The 19,760-nt window shown below is 48.4% G+C and overlaps 1 protein-coding gene across 1 annotated transcript in view; it reads left to right on the top strand.

Moving 5' to 3' along the window:
* Nucleotides 1-6,836: 6,836 nt before the first annotated feature.
* Nucleotides 6,837-19,760, top strand: part of ATP6V1H (ATPase H+ transporting V1 subunit H) — a 323,801-nt gene continuing 310,877 nt past the window's right edge. The window contains exon 1 of the mRNA XM_029591272.1: nucleotides 6,837-6,987. The gene's annotated coding sequence lies outside the window, so the exon portion shown is untranslated. The remainder of the gene's footprint in view (nucleotides 6,988-19,760) is intronic.

Genomic DNA, 19,760 nt, shown 5'->3' with positions numbered 1-19,760 from the left:
GAGGTTTAGATAGGGCCGGGGGGGTGGGTTAGGGAGGGGAAGGGAAGGTGCGGGGGAGGGCGAAGGAAAGTTCCCTCCGAGGCCGCTCCGATTTCGGAGCGGCCTCGGAGGGAACAGGCAGCGCGAGCTGGGCTCGGCGCGCGCAGGTTGCACAAATGTGCACCCTCTTGTGCGCGCCGACCCCGGATTTTATAAGATACGCGCGGCTATGCACGTATCTTATAAAATCCAGCGTACTTTTGTTCGGGCCTGGTGCGCGAACAAAAGTACGCGATCGCGCAAATTTTTAAAATCTACCCCTATGTGAACAACATACAATTCATATTACCTTACACACCCTCTCCTTAGTTCATCTATACTTAAAAGCCATCAACACATGGCTATTTCATAATCATTTAAAGCTAAACACTGCAAAAACTGAAATTGTTTGATTATCTTCAATACCCCTCTCTTCATGCTCACCTCCAAGCGAATTTATATATAAAAATTGTACCAACCTGATTGTAAATCATGCCAGAAACTTGGGAGTAATCATTGATTCAAATTTATCCATGTCAAAAAATATCTCCACAGTTGTAAAAAGGTCATTCTTTAAAATACACCTATTCTAAAAACTAAAGCCATTACTATTTCCAGACTTTAGGACTGTACTCCAAGCTCTAATCTTAACCAGATTAGACTATTGTAATTCTTTATACATAGGTCTTCCCGATCCTGCTCTTCGACCTTTACAACTGATTCAGAACACCGCTGCCTTCTTATTTCTAATACCAAATGAAATGAACTTATAACCCCAACTCTTCAATCACTACACTAGCTTACTATCAAGCAACATATACAGTTCAAAGTACTATTAATTGTTCATAACCTTATTTTTTAATCCCTCAACTATTTGGCTCTGCTCTTAAACTTTACCAACCAGCACGGCAGCTTCGTTCACAAGTCAAATATTTATTAGATGTTCCTACAGTTAAAGTGGCACGCTTAGACTTAACGAGAAAATGCGCTTTCTCAGTTGCTGACCCCTCTTATGGAACTCGCTCCCAGATTCCTTACGTCAAATTTCAAGTACCAAAGACTTAAAAAAAATCTTTAAAAACACACGTACATTCCTTAGTCTTCAATAGAGTGTTGCGGTCCCAACCGCTTCCCTTCGGTTAGGGCTCAGGCCCGCCTACCTCCGCTTCAGTGATCACCGCATTCTGCCCGCTCCGGACCCCGGGGGCTTCTCTCACTCCACGTGGCGGCCGCCATTACGGGCCTGCTTCCCTTCGGTCTCGCGCGCACGAGGACGTCCGTCTTGAGCGCCCAGCTCCCGGAAGCCCGGCCCCACCCGCGCTGCTGATGTCACGCCCAATTCCCGATATAACTGGCGTTCAGACTCTCTCTCAACGCCTTGCAACGAGGTTCACAACTTCTTAGTTGCTTCCAGTTGCGTTCCTGATGATCTCCACGTTGCCTGCTTCTGACTCCGGTTTGCTTCCGACTCCGCTTCAGCTCGCTGCCTGCCTTTGACCCCGGTTTGCTTCTGACTCCGCTTCAGCCTGCAGCCTGCCTCTGACTCCGGTTTGCTTCTGACTCCGCTTCAGCCTACAGCCTGCCTCTGTCTCCGGTTTGCTTCTGACTCCGCTTCAGCCTGCAGCCTGCCTCTGACTCCGGTTTGCTTCTGACTCCGCTTCAGCCTGCAGCCTGCCACCGACTCCGGTTTGCTCCTGATCCTGCTTCCGCCTACAGCCTGCTTCAGATTCCGGTTTGCTACAGACTCCGCTGCCGCCCGCTGCCCTGCCTTCAGCCGGCCCTCGGGTCTGCGCTGCTGGGCCCCAGCCTTCTGGGGAACTTGGACTTCCTGTTCACTCTGCCTACTCCAGGTCCCGGCCTACGTCCCACCACAGTCTTCTGGACATTCTGTAAACAGCTCCCAGTCCCAAGGACCTGGGACCCTACGGGCTCCTCCCGGGGGGTCCTTGATTCCTGGGTGAACCCTTTCAGCTTGTGGCTCTGCCTCCCGGCCTACCCTGCCTCCCTAAGTAGGTCGGCCCATGGGTCCACTATCTTCTTCAGCAGCATCAAACTGCAACAGTTTGCAAGGCCATGGACTTGGCGGAGGCCCCAAGCCTGCAGGCCATCCCGGGGATGGCACAACACCTCCAGCAGCAACAGCACTGTATCGACATGCTTGCTGCTACCGTGGAACAGCTGGTCTCCCCGCCTGGAGGCCACGCCTCCGGACCCGCCTTCAGCCCCTCCTCCGGCTCCAGTACCCAGTTCGGCATCAATGACTCAGCTACCAACGCCGACCCGGTATGCCGGGGATATCAAGACATGCCGTGGCTTTTTGAATCAATGCTACGTGCGCTTTGCCCTTCTGCCTGCGCAGTTTCCCTCAGACGCAGTTAAAGTGGCATATATATTCTCGCTACTGGATAGTAGGGCACTTGACTGGGCTTGTCCCATGTGGGAGCGTCAGGACCCCTTGTTACAGAATCTGCAGGAATTTGTTCTCAACTTTCGCCTCGCTTTTGATGATCCTGCACGCCAGACCACCGCAGCCTCGGAGCTCTTGCATCTCAAGCAAGGGACACGCCCGGTGGCCGATTACACCATAGACTTTCGCACACTGGCCATGGAAGTTGGCTGGCGGGATGATTGCCTTAGGGGGATCTTCCTGGAGGGTCTTGCCAGCCGCATCAAAGATGAGTTGGCAGGTCGAGACCTCCCGGAGGACTTAAATGACTTAATCGACATCGCGGGCAGGGTGGATCGCCGCCTTCAGCAGCGGGATGAGACCGCGCTGCTGACGGTCCGAGTGCAGGAGGTCACTCCCGGACCCCCGCTGGACTTTTGGCAAGTCTTGTGGGGGTCAGGAGGGTCCCCCAAGACTTGCCAAAAGCCCCTGGTGGTTCAGCGGGGGTCCGGGAGCGATCTCCTGCACTCGGGCCATCGGCTGCCAGTAATCAAAATGGTGCCGATAGCCTTTGCCCTTACTATGTCACAGGGGCTACCGGTGCCATTGGTCATCCCCTGTCACATGGTAGGAGCACAAGATGGCGCCATGTGACAGGGTCCGGCCAATGGCACGGATACCCTGTCACATGGTAAGAGCAAAGGGCCATCGGGGCCATTTTGATTAGTGGCAGCCGATGGCCCGGGAGCGGGAGGACGGCCCGGAGTGGGAGATCGCCCCTGGGACCCCCACTGGACCACCAGGTACCTGTAAAAAGTTTTTGGGGGCGTCGGGAGGGTGGGGGAAGCTAAGGGGTTAGTTTTAAAGGGTCGGGGTGGGTTTAGGGGTTATTTTTGTGTGCCGTTTTTCCCGCCCTCCCCCAAAATGATAAGGGAACCCCCATGATCAATATCGTGGGGATTTCCTATCGTTTTGGGGGAGCCCCCGATTTCTGACTATTTTGAAAATATCGACGATATTTTCAATCGTCCGAAGCCCGATTCACATCCCTAATATATATCAACCTAATAAATGAAGCTTGACCGACGTGCCGCAAATGCGCAGTAGAGAGCAGCTCTACTGCCCATGCGTGAGAGCACGTCGGTCAGAGGGGAGCCCAGCGGACGGCTGTCTTGGAATCGGCGAGGAGGAGCAGCAGCGGCAGCACAGAAGGTCTCCGGGGGAGGGGGTGGGGTGGGTCTCTCTCGCGCGTGGGGAGAAGCAGCAGCGGCGGCACAGACACAGAAATGGGAGGTCGCCGGGAGTCTCTCTCTCGCGCGTGCCTCATCACCGAGCCCAGTGGAGCGGCGCGTGCGAGAGAGATCGATCCCCGGAGACCTCCCATTTCTGTGTCTGTGCTGCCGCCACTGCTTCTTTCCGCGCGCGAGAGAGAGAGACACCCCACCCCCCCGGAGACCCCCCCCCCCCCGGAGGAGCAGCGGCGGCGGTTAAGTGTCAGGCGGGCCAGAGAGAAGAAGAGGGAGTGGAGGAGGGCTGAGAGAGAGGGACAGGGTTGTGGAGGAAGGGGGAGGGAAAGGAAGAGGATGTAAGTGGGGAGGGTAAAGTTGTGGAATACAGAAAAAGGGAGTGGAGGAGGGCTGAGGGAGAGGGAATGGGTTGTGGAGGAGGTGGGAGGGATAGGGAAGATGAGAAGGGATGGAAGGAAGAGGATGTAAGTGGGAAGAGTAAAGTGGAGTAGAGAAAAAGAGGGCGTGGAGGAGGGCTGAGGGAGAGGGAAGGGGTTGTGGAGGAGGTGGGAGGGAAAGGAAGAGGATGTGAGTAAATGGGGAGGGTAAAGTGGAGTACAGAAAAAGGGAGTGGAGGAGGGCTGAGGGAGAGGGAAGGGGTTGAGGTGGGAGGGGAAGGAAAGGGAAGATGAGAAGGGATGGAAGGAAGAGGATGTGAGTAAGTGGGAAGGGTAAAGTGGAGTAGAGAAAAAGAGGGAGTGGAGGAGGGCTGAGGGAGAGGAGAGAAGGGGAAGGAAAGGGAAGGTGAGTGGGGAAGGAAAATGGAAGAGGATATGACTGAACAAGTGGGAAGGGTAAGAAGTTCTGGAGAAGAAAAAAGAGTGGAGGAGGGCTGGGAGAGGGAAGGAGTTGTGGAGGAGGTGGGAGGGGAAGGAAGAGGATGTGAGTAAGTGGGGAGGGTAAAGTTGGGGAGTACAGAAAAAGGGAGTGGAGGAGGGCTGAGGGAGAGGGTAGAAGGGGAAGGTGAGAGGGGAAGGAAAAGGGAAGAGGATATGACTGAACAAGTGGGAAGGGTAAGAAGTTCTGGAGAAGAGAAAAAAGAGTGGAGGAGGGCTGGGAGAGGGAAGGAGTTGTGGAGGAGGTGGGAGGGGATGGAAGGAAAAGGGAAGTTGTGGAGAACAGAGCGGCTCTAACCGTGCCGGTCTGAACGATGGAATCTCGCCCGTTTTAACAGGCTTAACCGCTAGTCTATATAGTTATATATATATATATATATATATATATATATATACACACACACACACACACACACACAAGCTCATTCACACATATGCTCCCTCTCCGACAAACCCTTAAGCATCTCCAGCTCTACTTTGGTTGGGATCTGCCAGCAGCCCCATGCCCTCTTCTTCATTTCAGCTGCTGGCAGGTTGGGCTCTACCTGCAGCCCCATTCTTTCTCTCGCTGTCTCATCCACATGCTATTTAGACAAGCTCTCATTCACACCCACACAAATCCCGGGCAGGTTCCCATTCTTGCACACACACCCTGCCCATCCCAGGAATGCTCCCATGCATGTGCGTGCGCAAACACACACACACACACACACACCCATCCAAGGCAGACTACCATTCACATAAAAAGACACACTTATTTATCGCAGGCAGGCTCCCATTCATACACATGCATGCATCCCAGGCAGGCTCCCATTCACACACCTTCTTATCCTAGGAAGGCTCCCATTCACACCTGCTCACCCAAAGCAGGCTCACATTCACATCCACACTAATCCCAGGAAGGCTCCCATTCTCACCTCCCTCCCCCCGCCCATCCCAAGGGTCCCATGAATGCGTGCCCGCACACATATACACACACACACACACACACACACATATTCATCCCAGTCAGCTTTCCATTCACATACACACACCATCAGACAGCTTCCTGTTCACATACAAACTCCCATCACAGACAGTCTCCCATTCACACACACACACACCCCCATCACAGGCAGCCTCCCATTCACACACACATACAACCTAGGCAGTCAGTGTCCACGGGTCATTCCTCCTCCGCTGCTGCTGCCGCCAGCCTGTACCTTCTTCTTTGGGGAGAGCAGCCATTCTGCGTCTCCGCCTGTATGCTGTCCCTGTGGTAATTCAACAGTCATGGTACTAGCACTTGCTGTATTCTCATTTTGTGTGCTAGCACGGAGTGCTGAATACTGCATGGCTAGCATATTGAGGAGGAGCTGCAGGACGAGCTTCATCTTCTGTTCTGGTCTCCTGCTTCTTCCACTGCCTGTGGGATTGGGTCCATTGGTGGCAGCACAGGCCTCTCCTTGCTCTGGATGCTGCCCCCTTGGGTATGCTACCCTGTGCAATTGCACGGTTTTCACACCTGGTGGTGCCAGGCTTGTATAAACCATTATTAAAGGATGGTGGACTTGGAAAAATCCACTACTTATCCCTGGGATCTTTTGGAATCTTGCCAGATACTTGTGAACTGGATTGGTCACTGCTGGAAACAGGATACTGGGCTTGATGAATCTTTTGTCAGAACCAGTATTGCAAATCCTATATCATCCTCCAGACCAGACCGCATAATATTACCTGGCTGTATCACCTGAACCTTTACAGGAAGGGATGGGACTGCAAGGGGATCTAGATAAGATATAACCTGTATTAGTAATTTAAGAGTACATCTTCCTCTCTTTTATGCTAGTCACACCAGCACAATCACCTATTCAAAACAATGTAATGGAATACGTATAACTTTTTATTAGGTTTAGGGTTTGATGTACTACGTTTTTCCTTATATACTGAGCATGAGGAAAAAGCCATTGTGAATAATTATGTTGCTTTTTCCCCAAGGACCTTCATTTTCATTTTTTTTTCTGAGGATGTATCAATGCTTACTACAACAAAAACACAAATGGGAGACATCAGTGCTAGAAAATGACTAGTTATTTTCTTGGTAAATATATTTTTCTTGTTGTAATAAACATTGATAAAGTCCCAGGAAAAATAATATAAAAACAAAGTTAAAACAAACGTCCTTATTCTTCCGATAACAACTAAAACCTCCTGCAAAACAGATGGAAATTTTCGACATCTAAATAAAGCGGATCTTTTCTCATTGCCTTAATTGCCCATACCTCTAGCCCACCCCACGAACATCGCAGCTCACGCCCCTCACTGAGGTCGATCAGGAGCCAGAAGCGCCGCCTAGCTTCAGTGTGCCCCTGGCACGTGACAAACATCACGTGATAGCATCACATGACAGAGGCGCTGCGGGCCGGTACTGCTGCTGCAGTTGTGACAGCGGTGGTTGCTGAGGTCTGGGCTTATCGGGAAGGTAGGTGGGGTGATGGTTCCCAGCGTTCTCTGGTGTTTTGTGTATGTGTGTGACGCAGGTGCACAGACGTGGGTCGTTTTCCGATTGTGATGTATGTGTGTCTTCTTGGCCTCTTGCTAGAAGGTGTGCGTACCTGACTGTTCCTGAGCTTCTCCGACTCAGGGACAAAGTGAAGGGGAAGGAGCTGGCCGGGGTTCCCTGCTTTGGAGCTGTATTCTGCTGGCATCTCTCTCCTGCTCTGCGTCTATTAGGCAGGGATCTGATCTGTGATCTCAGGCTGCCTAATGTTGGGTGCACATTCCTGACGCCTGTCTCTTCTGCCTGTACGCTATGTCTTCCTGCTGCCCGGGCTCCTAGGCTGGCTGGGTCCGGTCTTTGAGGCAGTGAGATTGGGATGGGCAGTGGAAAGCTCCGGATCTAGCTTGTGGACTAGTGCTGGGGCAAAACAAACCTGTTTATTTTTACTCCAAACAACCAGATTTTAAGACTAGGCCATAGGAGTGCTGAAGGACAGAAAAAAAAAAGCAGAAGTGAATCAGAAGGTCACTTATGGTGTTAGTTTCCTGGATGTAACGATTGCTAATTTGTTCCCATAGAATATTTGGAAAAGTTGCTGTGCCAGGCAAACTCAAGATAGTAAGTTAGTATTAAACATGAATATCTTGGTAAAAGAGAGATAATTGTTGACGTTTAGTATTATGTGACTTCTTTACCTTTAGAGAATACAGTTTTTAGTTGGTGATTATATGCCTTAGTGGGTGCATCGTGTTGCTTTCTTGTAACTGGAGTTTGTTATAGTAGATTATTTTTTGTTTCTACAAATAATTGGGGGACTATATTGCATTGTTTTCACTTTGAAGATAATGTTTATTGTATGTTTGATTTTAAATGTTCAATTCCACCATGCTTTTTCTTTTATGTTTTTGGTTGTGAAAGTGCCTATACTTGATAACTGTTTTGATAGCAAGGCGACAGGAGAAGCAGTGAACTGCATACGGTAATATTTGGAATGAGAGGTGAAGTTTGGAGATGTTGTTATAAGACATACCGGTGTTCATGATCACCGTGGCAGTGGAATGAAGAGCATGTCAAATTAAAGCTTATAAGAACGTGAATATGGAGAATTGCACTACATTGTGAAAATTCGTTTGCATACGGCCAATGGGTTTACCAGCGGTTTACATAAGGAATATTTTTTGCAAAATTAGTATATAACAATGCATGGCTGAATGAGAAACATATATATGGAAGGAGATTCATATATTATGGCGTTGACCACATGATTGGGAAGAGAATTGAGAGATCAGGAAACATTTAAAGCAGATGTTTTACAAGGAAAGTGACCCTGATTCACAACATACAAAGGTTCCCTGAGGAAGCCTGTATTCACAGGCGAAACGAGTGAACTCGTTGGAGTGGAGGATTTTAATAGTCGTTAAATGTATATGGAGCGGGTAGACTAATGTTAACAGGGGTATTTTTGGAAAATATATGTTAAATGTATATGGAGAGGGTAGAAAGATGTTAATAGGGGTATGTTTAAACATATGTTAATTCATGTCATAATGTTTACACGGTATATGTTTACATCGTATATGTTTTAGGATTTTATTGAATGAATGGATGGAGGCAGTATGATTGAGACATTATTGATAAGTTATTAGATTTTAGGATGCATATATGTTTCACATAAGTCAGTGTGGTGTAATAAGATAATAGATTTAATAAACGTATTAATTTAAGTGTTGGGCTTAGGATTGTTTGCCTATTTACCTCTGGCATAGTGATTATCTTTTTATCTTGTGTCATCAGATACTGATTTAGTGGCACATTGGTGCTATTCTTGTTTTTTTAGTGGGAAGAACTTTCATATCTTACAGTTATCAGACTAAATAAGGGAGTAGATTGAAACTGTTATCCGAATTCCATTCCACATCCTATATGTGCTCCTGTCCATCTACCTGGCATAGACTTTCCTGACCATATTTTCCCTGCCAGGTCCAGTTTTGGTTCCCAGAATTGCTGAGCTGACTCTTGAAGAGGATATTTGTTTTATCAAAGTACCAGGCTGTAACCAGAATATCTGAACAGTGGACCCATTTTCCATTCTAGAGTTCTAGATTTAACCTTGTACTCCGAACTAAGCGCTTCTTTACTCCGATTTCTTTGCATGCACAGAAGAATATATAGACTTTGTCCTGAATGTTATGTTTGTGTGAATTCACATGAGATCTTGAATTTGTTTGCATGTGTCTGTTGTGCCTGAGATACTGGTTTTGTATATGTGTACGTCAGGCATATAATATGTTTGCATATGTGAGAAGGAGGCAGTGTGTGTTTGAGAAGTGCAGTATGTGTGTGTGAGTTTTTATCAGGGAAGGCTAACTCTGGTCCTCAAGAGCCATAAATAGGCCTTGTTTTCAGGATACCCACAGTGAATATGCATGAGATCAATTGGTATGCACTGATTCCATTGTGTGCAAATATATCTAATGTATATTCATTATGGATATCCTGAAAATCAGGCCTGTTTTTGGCTTTTTAGGACAAGAGTTAGTCACACCTGGTATTTATCCTTGCTGGTTTCTGTCATGTTTTCAACTCACACATGCAACTTTCTGTTGCTGGTCAGTTTGTGTGTAAGTTCCATGGCAGAGGTTGGCAACCTATGGCACACATGTCTGTGGCATGCACAGTTGGGCCACTGTGGATCCCATCCTGTGGCGATCAAAGAAGAGGCCTGGTGGGACCACTGCAAATCCTATTCTGCATAAGCTGAAGAAGAGACTTCCATCCTGCAGTGGCTGAAGAAGAAGGCCAGAAGAGAGGGGGAGGCCTGGAGTGAGAGCGTGTGTGTGAGAAAGAAGACCCTATGTGAGAGCAAGAGAGGAAGTTTGTGTGAGAGAATCCATGTGGGTGAGAAAATGGCCTCTTTATTTTGAATTTGGTGAGTGGTTGTCTGTTCTGCATGTGTGACTAAAGTGAAGTATTCTTCTACTATATAGTTTCAGTATAGAAATCTATCAGGAAAATTTTAAAAGGCATGTGTTTGCACCCATAAATACGCATATTTGGCATGCGAGCAAAAATAAGCTTAATTTTATATCGTGCGTGCAAGAACACATGTATCATTTAATATATCCCAACTGCGCGTAAGTGTGGAGCCTTTACCTGCGTACTCACAAGTGACATGGGGGGGGGGAGGGGGGAGAGAGCGCCTCTGTTAGAGAGACAATATGACACTCTATATATCGACCATTGTAAGAGGGGCATTTTCAACTCAGGGTGGGTTTTGGGGGCCGGTGTCACATTGGTCTACCTAGGGCGCTAGAGTCTGTAGACCCGTGTAACACTATCCCCCCCCAAAAAAAACACACCTCAAGCTGAAAGTGCTCCTCTTACAATGGTTGATATATAGAGTGTCATTGTCTCTCTCACAGAGGCGCTCTCTCTCTCTCCCCCTCCCCCCCATGTCACTTTTGAGTACGCAGGTAAAGGCTCCACACTTACGCGCAGTTGGGATATTTTAAATGATACTTTCCTAGCGTGTAGCAGAAGGATTCAGGACCAATGGGTATAGTGTACTCCTGATAGCAGTTGGAGACGGATCAGATTTCAATCTGACGTCAGCCCCAAGTACATATACCCCTGCAGAAAGTGCAGCTCTCCAGTATTTTCCGTCTCCATAGCAGTTAGGGACTATCTGCACACTCTCACAGCGTTAGAATCAATTCAACGAAGAAAACCAAATTTGGAGAAAAATCCTACCTCTGAAGACGAGCCCCACTCTTCTGCAGTGATACCCTTGGGTCCCTCCCCCAGTTGAGATTTCCTGAGGTGATTTCCATGGTCCCTCTGAGGTGAGCCTCGGTCCGGCAGCCGATTCACGGTGAGGACCTAGGCCCCGATCCCGGGCGCGGCTGAGAGGCAGCAGGTGCACCCTCGAGCGTGGTGGTGAAGGTATTTGCTCTCTCCCCCCGCAGCCGGAGACCGCCCGGAACGAAACCGGGAAGCACCGAAGACAAGACAAGGTAAGGTAGAAATCTTCAGCGATGACTCCGGTCTCTGAGGTTCGAGGAGTCGCACAGGTCGCCAGCCGGAACCAGTGCCACCGGGTTGATCCGACCTAGCAGGGCCAGGCCCTGGTTAGTTACAAAGGTCCATCCACGTGGAGGCCCTCCGAGGTGGTCACCATATTGCCTGCGTGGTCGCCGTCGCCATCTTGGCCCTATTCGCCCTCCGTTCGACATTCGATCCGGGCGCACAAGGACTGGGCGCACAAGATATACGTGCGTCACACGCTTACCGGGCTGAGCGCATTACAAGCTTACTGGGCTGAGCGCATAGCCACGACTTGGGCGCACAACTGCGCGCACAATCCACACGCACATCTTAGACGCGCTGGAGCGCATAAGGATGTACGCGTCGTCAACCATGGCACCACCAGAAAAGGAGATAAAAGTTTAAGGCCTCTGCCCAGCATGCCATATCAGAGCCACTCAAAGCGAGGAGGCCAACGCCCTGTGCACTCAGTGCGAGGAGGCCTTGGGAGTTCCTGCTCAGGGCCAGTCCCACCCAGGGCCGAGTAATTGCTCCTCAGTGGGTACCCCGGACCTAGCAAATTCCAGCGGGACAACCCTGCAGACGGGGGCCCCCAGGGACCCAGCGCCCCTTAGCTTGGATCCAGCGGCTATCTCATGGGTGGAGTTCTTCAAAGGGCTACACACTTTTGTTCACATGCAAATGGAACCTCTGGCTGATCAGCCACACCTTCCGCCAGAAGACCTTTATGCCCCAGTCCCCTCGAGGCCCAGACAAAGGTTTTCACCACCCAGAAGCCCCACCTATGGGGACACGGACAACTCTGAAGAGGAAGCAGAGCCCCTAGAAGAGGGGGAACTCCCCCCAGGGACAGAGCCTCATCGAACCATGAGACGCTTCTTCACCAAGGACGAGCTCCCGGACCTGGTCATCCACAGCCTGAAAGAGCTCGCTATCTCGGGCCCAGGTGCTTCGGGGGAGCCTAAACCGAATCCCCTGCTAGAGGGCCTCCGCCAGACCTCTCGCCATTTCCCTCTGTTACAAGCCGTCCAGCAGCTAATTGACCTGGAATGGAGCGCTCCAGAGTCCACATTCAAAGGGGGACGAGCTGTGGCAGCCATGTACCCCTGGACCCAGCGGCCAAAGACCTTCTTACATGCCTAAGAGTGGATGCCATTGTCTGCGCGGTCTCGAAGCGCACTACTATCCCAGTGGAGGGAGGAGCAGCGCTCAAAGATGCACACGACCAGTGTCTGGAATTCATCCTTAAACAATCTTTTGACGTAGCTGCTATGTCCCTACAAATAGCGGCCTGCTGCACCGTAGTGACACATGCCTGCTTATCACAGACCAGGAGCAACACCCCTGGAGAAGTCATGGAACCAGCAGTATCATTCCTTACAGACGCTGCTTCCGACCTGGTGCGCACAGCGGCCAGAGGAGTGTCATCTGCGGTGGCTGCCAGGAGACAACTCTGGCTCCGAAGCTGGTCAGCCGACGCATCTTCCAAAACTCGCCTCACAAGGATGCCCTTTAAAGGATCCTTCCTGTTCAACAGCGAGCTAGAGAAACTGGCCAACAAATGGGGCGAGTCCCCATTGCTGCGCCTACCGGAGGATAGGATGAAGAGAAACCAGCGACCCTTCCCCCGGGCCTCCAGGGGCAGAAGCTCACAGCGCTTCAATCCATACAGAAGCAACTATCAAGCGCCCCGCCCTATGGGCAGGAACCAATCCTTTCGGAACAAGCACAACAAGAGGGGAACAAGCTCGGCTACAGGCCCCAGCCGTACCCCACAATGAGATTCAGCCAACCTGTCCAAGGGGAGAAGCCATAGGGGGCAGACTAGCCCTATTCTACCACAGATGGGTCGAGATAACTTCGGATAAGTGGGTCCTCGCCATCATTGGGGAGGGGTACTACCTGGATTTCCTACGAACCCCTCCGGACACGCTTGTGGAGTCCCCCTGCCACGACCTCTCCAGAGGGCGGCAGTGGAAACTACACTGACCAGACTACTGGCCCTCGAGGCCATAACCCCAGTGCCTCCACAAGAAATAAATACTGGGCATTATTCCATTAATTTTATCGTCCCCAAGAAAGAGGGGACATTCAGACCCATCCTGGACCTCAAGTCGGTCAACCGCCACCTGAGGATCCCCCGCTTCCGCATGGAAACCTTACGCTCCATAATAAGGGCGATACAACCGGGAGAGTTTCTCACATCCCTGGATCTTTTGGAGGCCTACCTACACATCCCAATTCATCAGGAACACCAGCGCTATCTTCGCTTCAAAATCCTGGACCGTCACTACCAGTTCCGGGCACTACCCTTTGGGTTAGCCACAGCACCCCGGACGTTCACCAAGATCATAGTGGTGGTGGCGGTAGCATTGAGGAAGGAAGGAATCCTCGTACACCCTTACCTAGACAATTGGCTGATCAGGATGAAATCCCCAGAGGAAAGCTGCCAATCAACCAACGGAGTCAAAACTCTACTGAAGAGCCTAGGATGGGTGGTAAACACAAACAAAAATCTGCAGCCCTCACAGTCTCTAGAATACCTAGGGGTCCGGTTCGACACCAAAGAAGACAAGGTCAACCTGACTCCCACAAGGAGATCAAAACTGTGGAATCGGTTACAAATCCTGCTGCACGAACCTCATCCCACAGCATGGGATTACCTGCAAGTCCTCGGTCTGATGGCATCCACTCTGGAAGTAGTGCCATGGGCGCGAGCTCACATGAGACCCTGCAGCGCTCACTTCTATCACGTTGGAATCCACAGTCTATCACTCCCGGGCAGAGTCTGGACCCAGCTATGGTGGTGGCTACAGGTCAGCCACCTGAGCCGGGGAACAAGACTATCTTCCCCAACCTGGACCCTGCTCACCACAGATGCCAGCCTACGAGGATGGGGAGCACACTGCGAGGAGTTAACCGCCCAAGGGCAGTGGAACACAAAAGGGTCGGGATGGAACATCAACTGCCTAGAAGCGAGAGTGGTCAGACTAGCCTGCCTACGATTCGAGCACAGACTCCAAGACAAAGCAGTCAGAGTAATGTCAGACAACGCCACAACAGTGGCCTACATCAACCGGCAGGGGGGAACCAGAAACCAGCAGGTGTCTCTGGAAATAGACCCCCTAATGGCATGGGCAGAAGTAAACCTCCAGGAGATCTCAGCCGTCCACATCGCCGGGAAAGACAACATCACGGCGGACTACCTCAGCAGAGAAAGTCTAGAGCCAGGAGAATGGAAGCTGTCAGCCGCAGCGTTCCAAATGATAGTGAACCGGTGGGGGACACTGGACATGGACCTTCTGGCAAACCGGTCCAACGCCCAAGTACCCAGGTACTTCAGCCGCAGGCGGGAACCTCAGTCCCAGGGGATCGACTCCCTGATACAGACCTGGCCACAGGGGACCCTATTATATGCCTTCCCGCTGTGGCCCCTTTTGGGCACAATCATCCACAAGATACAGCTACACAGGGGACTAGTTCTTCTGGTGACCTCGGACTGGCCAAGAAGACCGTGGTACGCAGACATGAGAAGACTACTGGCAGGGAACCTCCTACCACTGCCTCCACACAGAGACCTACTTCAACAAGGACCGATCCTCCACGAGGATCCAGCTCAATTCTCTCTTACGGCCTGGCCATTGAGAGGGCTCGCCTGAGAAAAAGCTGATACTCGGGGGCTGTAATCGACACCCTACTCCGAGCAAGCAAGTTTTTCACATCTTTAACGTACATAAGGATTTGGAGAGTTTTTTGAAGCCTGGTGCGAAGATCACGACATCAAGACACGCTCAATTAAAGTTCCCATAATCCTGGAATTCTTACAGAACGGGCGACAGAAGGGGCTGTCCCTCAACTCCATCAAGGTACAGGTTGCCGCATTGTCATGCTACGGCTCCAGGAGTGAGGGCGACAGCATAGCTTCTCACGGATGTGTCAAGCTTCCCCTTTTTTTATGTCCTTACTGTAAATACCATTCCATACTTTTGCTCTTAATTGCACCTGAAGCGCTTTCTCCCCTCTCTTATCACTCCTAATTATAACTCCATCTCCTCCTAACCTGTCCCTAACCTCATACCTAATTTCCTAAAATCCCTTTACTTTCCAGCTCTGTTTAACTCAGCTCAGTTAATCCTAAATGATAGTTCTGTTTTAAAAGATTCTACTTGTTTTATGTTCAAATATATATATTCTTACTTTTGTTAAATGTATAATGCTTATTTAATCCTGTTAAATGTATAACGCTCCGGCGTAAGTTCCTGTTCATTGTACACCGACGTGATATCTTTGATGAGCGGCGGTATATAAAAAACTATAAATAAATAAATAAATAAAGTGGCCGGTACCTCTGTGGAACCTCAACCTGGTCCTGGATTTCCTAGCAGGAAACTCCTTCAGACCCCTCCGAGGTCTGTCCCTCCTCCTGTTAACTTTAAAGACAGCATTTCTGCTGGCAATTTGCTCAGACCACCGCATTTCAGAACTAAAGCACTGTCCTGCCGTGAACCATTCCTCAGGCTCACCCCGGGATCCATCCAGCTACGCACGGTCCCTTCGTTCCTTCCCAAATTGGTATCACACTTCCATCTTAACCAAACCATCTCGCTACCATCGCCGGATGACTCGAAGAATTCGGAAGAATCTTGTAGTCTACGCCACCTCAATATTGGCAGACTTCTATCCAGATATCTGGAAATGTCGGAACCCGTACGAAAAACGGAACACCTTTTCGTCCTTCACAGCGGGAAGAGACAAGGGGAAGCGGCCTCGCGGGCAACCATAGCCTGCTGGATCAAGGAAGTCATTAAGGCGGCCTACGTAGAAGCAGGCAAGCCACCGCCTTTACAGGTCAAGGCCCATTCTGCCAGGGCCCAGGCAGTTTCCTGGGCAGAAACCAGAATGCTGTCACCTGCCGAGATCTGCAGGGCGGCGACCTGGTCCTCCATCCACACCTTCTCCAGATTCTACCGTCTGGATGTTCAGGTTCAGGAGGACAGGGCATTTGCAAGGGCAGTACTAAGTGAGTCACAGGCAGCCTCCCACCTGGTTCGGGAGTAGCTTTTATACATCCCATTGGTCCTGAGTCCATCTGCTACACACTAGGAAATGGAGAAATTACTTACCTGATAATTTCGTTTTCCTTGGTGTAGACAGATGGACTCTGCATCCCACACTTGGCTGCCGTTACGCATGGAATTTCGAATGATTCAAGGGTAAGCCATGTCTTCATTCTCCTAGGGCACCCACCCTACCGGGTGTCAATGCTTTCCAGTTGAGTACACAGGCGGTCTCCAGCTATAGTCAATTCAACCAGTTCAAGTTAATCAAGTTATAATGTTTTAAACAAGTTATGAAGTTTCCAAGCTAATCAAATTTGTCAGTCACACATATATCCACAATGCTTTTCGAGGAGAATACTGAAGAGCTGCACTTCCTGCAGGGGTATATGTACTAGGGGCTGACGTCAGATTGAAATCTGATCCGTCTCCAATTGCTATCAGGAGTACACTATACCCATTGGTCCTGAGTCCATCTGTCTACACTAAGGAAAAAGAAATTATCAGGTAAGTAATTTCTCCAATGTGTTCTTGCATGCACGATATAAAATTAAGCTTATTTTTGATTGCATGCCAAATATGCGTATTTATGGGTGCACGCACACACCTTTTAAAATTTTCCTGATAGATTTCTACTCTGAAACTATATAGTAGAAGAATACTTCGCTTTAGTCACACATGCAGAACAAACAACCCCTCACCAAATACAAAACAAAGAGGCCATTTTCTCACACACATGGATTCTCACACACAAACTTCCTGTCTTGCTCTCACATAGGGTCTTCTATCAGGAAAATTTTAAAAGGCGTGTGCATGCACCCATAAATATGCATATTTGGCAAGCGAGCAAAAATAAGCTTAATTTTATATCGTGCGTGCAAGAACACATGTATCATTTAAAATATCCCAACTGCGCGTAAGTGTGGAGCCTTTACCTGCGTACTCACAAGTGACATGGGAGGGGGAGAGAGAGAGAGCGCCTCTGGGAGAGAGACAATAACACTCTATATATCGACCATTGTAAGAGGGGCACTTTCAACTTGAGGTGTGTTTTTTGGGGGGGATAGTGTTACACGGGTCTACAGACCCTAGTGCCCTAGGTGGACCAATGTGACACAGGCCCCCAAAACCCACCCTGAGTTGAAAATGCCCCTCTTACAATGGTCGATATGTAGAGTGTCATATTGTCTCTCTAACAGAGGTGCTCTCTCTCGCTCTCTCTCTCTCTCTCTCTCTGCCCCCTCCACCTCCCCAGTGTTCAGGATCCTTCTGGCCCAAAATCTCCAGACTTGCACCTCATAAGGGCCAGTAGCAAAGTTACGCAGTTAATATGGCGCACATTGCCATGTTCAGCCTTGCAAAATTTGGGGGTTACACGCCCCACACCAGAAGACCCATGCCCTGCCCCTTTCCCACCTTCTTATTCTTGACACATGCACAGGTATGTATGCGTGTACTTCCTGGCTTCTTAAAATTCACATTGCTCATGCACGGCCCACATATGCGTGTATGGGGCCATTTTGCACGAGCAAAGCTTTTAAAATAGTAGCCCGACTTGTTTTGTTTTCCTAATAGGAGGGCCTGGAGTAATATTTGCAGTGTTGTCTTTTAATAGGCTTGTTACTGTGTGAGTGATGGCAGTTAGTGTTGTTTTGGTATGGATAGTTTATTATATCGTAATTGTAATTCAGTTTACTCATGGCTTTTTCAGGGCAAGGCCATGTTACAATAGGCCAGTTGTGATTGATGTGTTATATTTTTTTGAGTTTTCTATTCAGTTTTTGTCTGCATGTTTCTGTTCATTCTTTATAGCCACTTTATTTTGTATTTGGTGCGGGCCTGTCTGTGTTCTGCAAATGTGACTGAAGTGAGGTTTCTGCATAGTTTCTGTAGGTGTGTGTGTACTTTTTTTAAATAGGGATAGATAGCAGCTTGGCTTGTTTTATTTTCTTAATAGAACTCATATTGGTGTTTTAGGACCTTATTTGCAGTGTTGCCTTTTAATAAATAGGGTTGTTGCTGTTTGAGTTTGGCAGTTAGTTTGTTGTGAGATGGCAGGTATAGGTTCTGAATGCATTTTTTTTTTTTTTTTTTGCAGAGTTTTATATTATTACACAATATTTCTGGTAGTGGAGGGAATTTGTGTTGCTGTTACTGAGGTGATACCAGAATTTGAATATTATTTTTCTATGGTGAGTGGTGACTGGAAATGTCCTTGTTCTGCTCTGCACTATTTGTTGCTGCTGTAGAGGGGAATGAGAAAAAGAGATCTGGATAATTTTTATTGGCATGACTATTTTACATGTATTGCCAAAGAGAGAGAGAGAGAGAGTGCTGGGGATGTTACCCCTGCCAAAAAATCAGTTCTGGACTACCCCACTATTGGTAACTAAACTATATTCTTATGGGGGTTTATATAGAACACCAAGTTTTACTTTAGCAACTAATTTCCTTTGCTGCATGGTGTGGTAGTATCATTTCTCACACAGGCTTGTCTTCTGATTGGTTTGTGGCACTGAAGAATCGGAGTTGCCTAATCAGGATTGAAATCTTGAGACATCTCTTCATAAAGGTTGCCTGCCCCTGTTCTATTGATTTGGGAAAAAGAGGTGCTTTTGGACTCTGATGTGGGAATGGACACCATCTTGCTGCACTGGCATATACACCTTTTTCGGATGTGCGGAGTTTAAATGTGTGGAGTTTAAATGTATAAGTTTGAAAATCATGCTTGTAAATTGAAAAAGGAGTCAGACAGAAATCGGCTTCAACATAAGATGAAATCCTGTGAATAATGCCTATAAAGTTATCACCTATAGCTTGTTGCCTAATCTTTATTTCTGGAATATAAAGACTATTGTCTTTTTTTCTAATGTAAGTAACCCTTTTTGGATAGTCATTCAGCTTGTGTAAGCCCAATTGTCCTTTTTATTAGCTTCATGGCACTTTTTCTAACATGTGGATATCCTTTTTGAGGGTGGGTGCTCAGAACTGAGCTCCGTACTCCAATTGTAATCTGACAGATGCCTTATGGTGTATTATAATACTGGTTTTATTTCTGGAGTTTGATATTCTTCTCATCCATTAAGGATTTTAACTGCATATTTTATTTTAAGTCCTTGTTTATTGTATTTTGTGTTCAAATCCTGGGCAATATCATACAATGTTTTATTTGCAGAAATGTTTAAATAAATAAATACATATAGAGATAAATGCATGCTCCATTGAGGCTGGAAAAAGTATTAGAAAATCCTAGGCATTAGCATGTCATTTTTAGGAGCCAGTCTGGGATGGCAAACTCCATTCCTTGAGTCTCACAAACAGATCTGATTTTCAGGCCAGCCAAATTATGCATATCTGGATCTCGAATCTAATGAATGCACATTTCTCCATCGACAAGCAGGCATGAATTGGCCATTATGCATGGGTGATGTCATCCAATGTGCCAATATGGCTTCATCTCTTAGAGCTCAGTAAAGGCTTTACTGAGCATGTGTGGGAATTTCTGCACATGAACTGCCTCATGAGCATCTTGGTCTTTTTTTGCCCATGCTATTTCTTGGAAATGTTCTCTGTCTCTTAAGATTTGTTTGGACCATCCTGGGCCTCATTCTTCCTCATTGCATCTCTTTTGTTTATGCCACTGTCACATCAGCC

Source organism: Rhinatrema bivittatum, chromosome 2 (assembly GCF_901001135.1).
Source record: "Rhinatrema bivittatum chromosome 2, aRhiBiv1.1, whole genome shotgun sequence".
Taxonomy (NCBI): domain Eukaryota; kingdom Metazoa; phylum Chordata; class Amphibia; order Gymnophiona; family Rhinatrematidae; genus Rhinatrema; species Rhinatrema bivittatum.
Note: the sequence above shows the minus strand (reverse complement) of the source record. Positions and strands in the feature narration are given on the sequence as shown.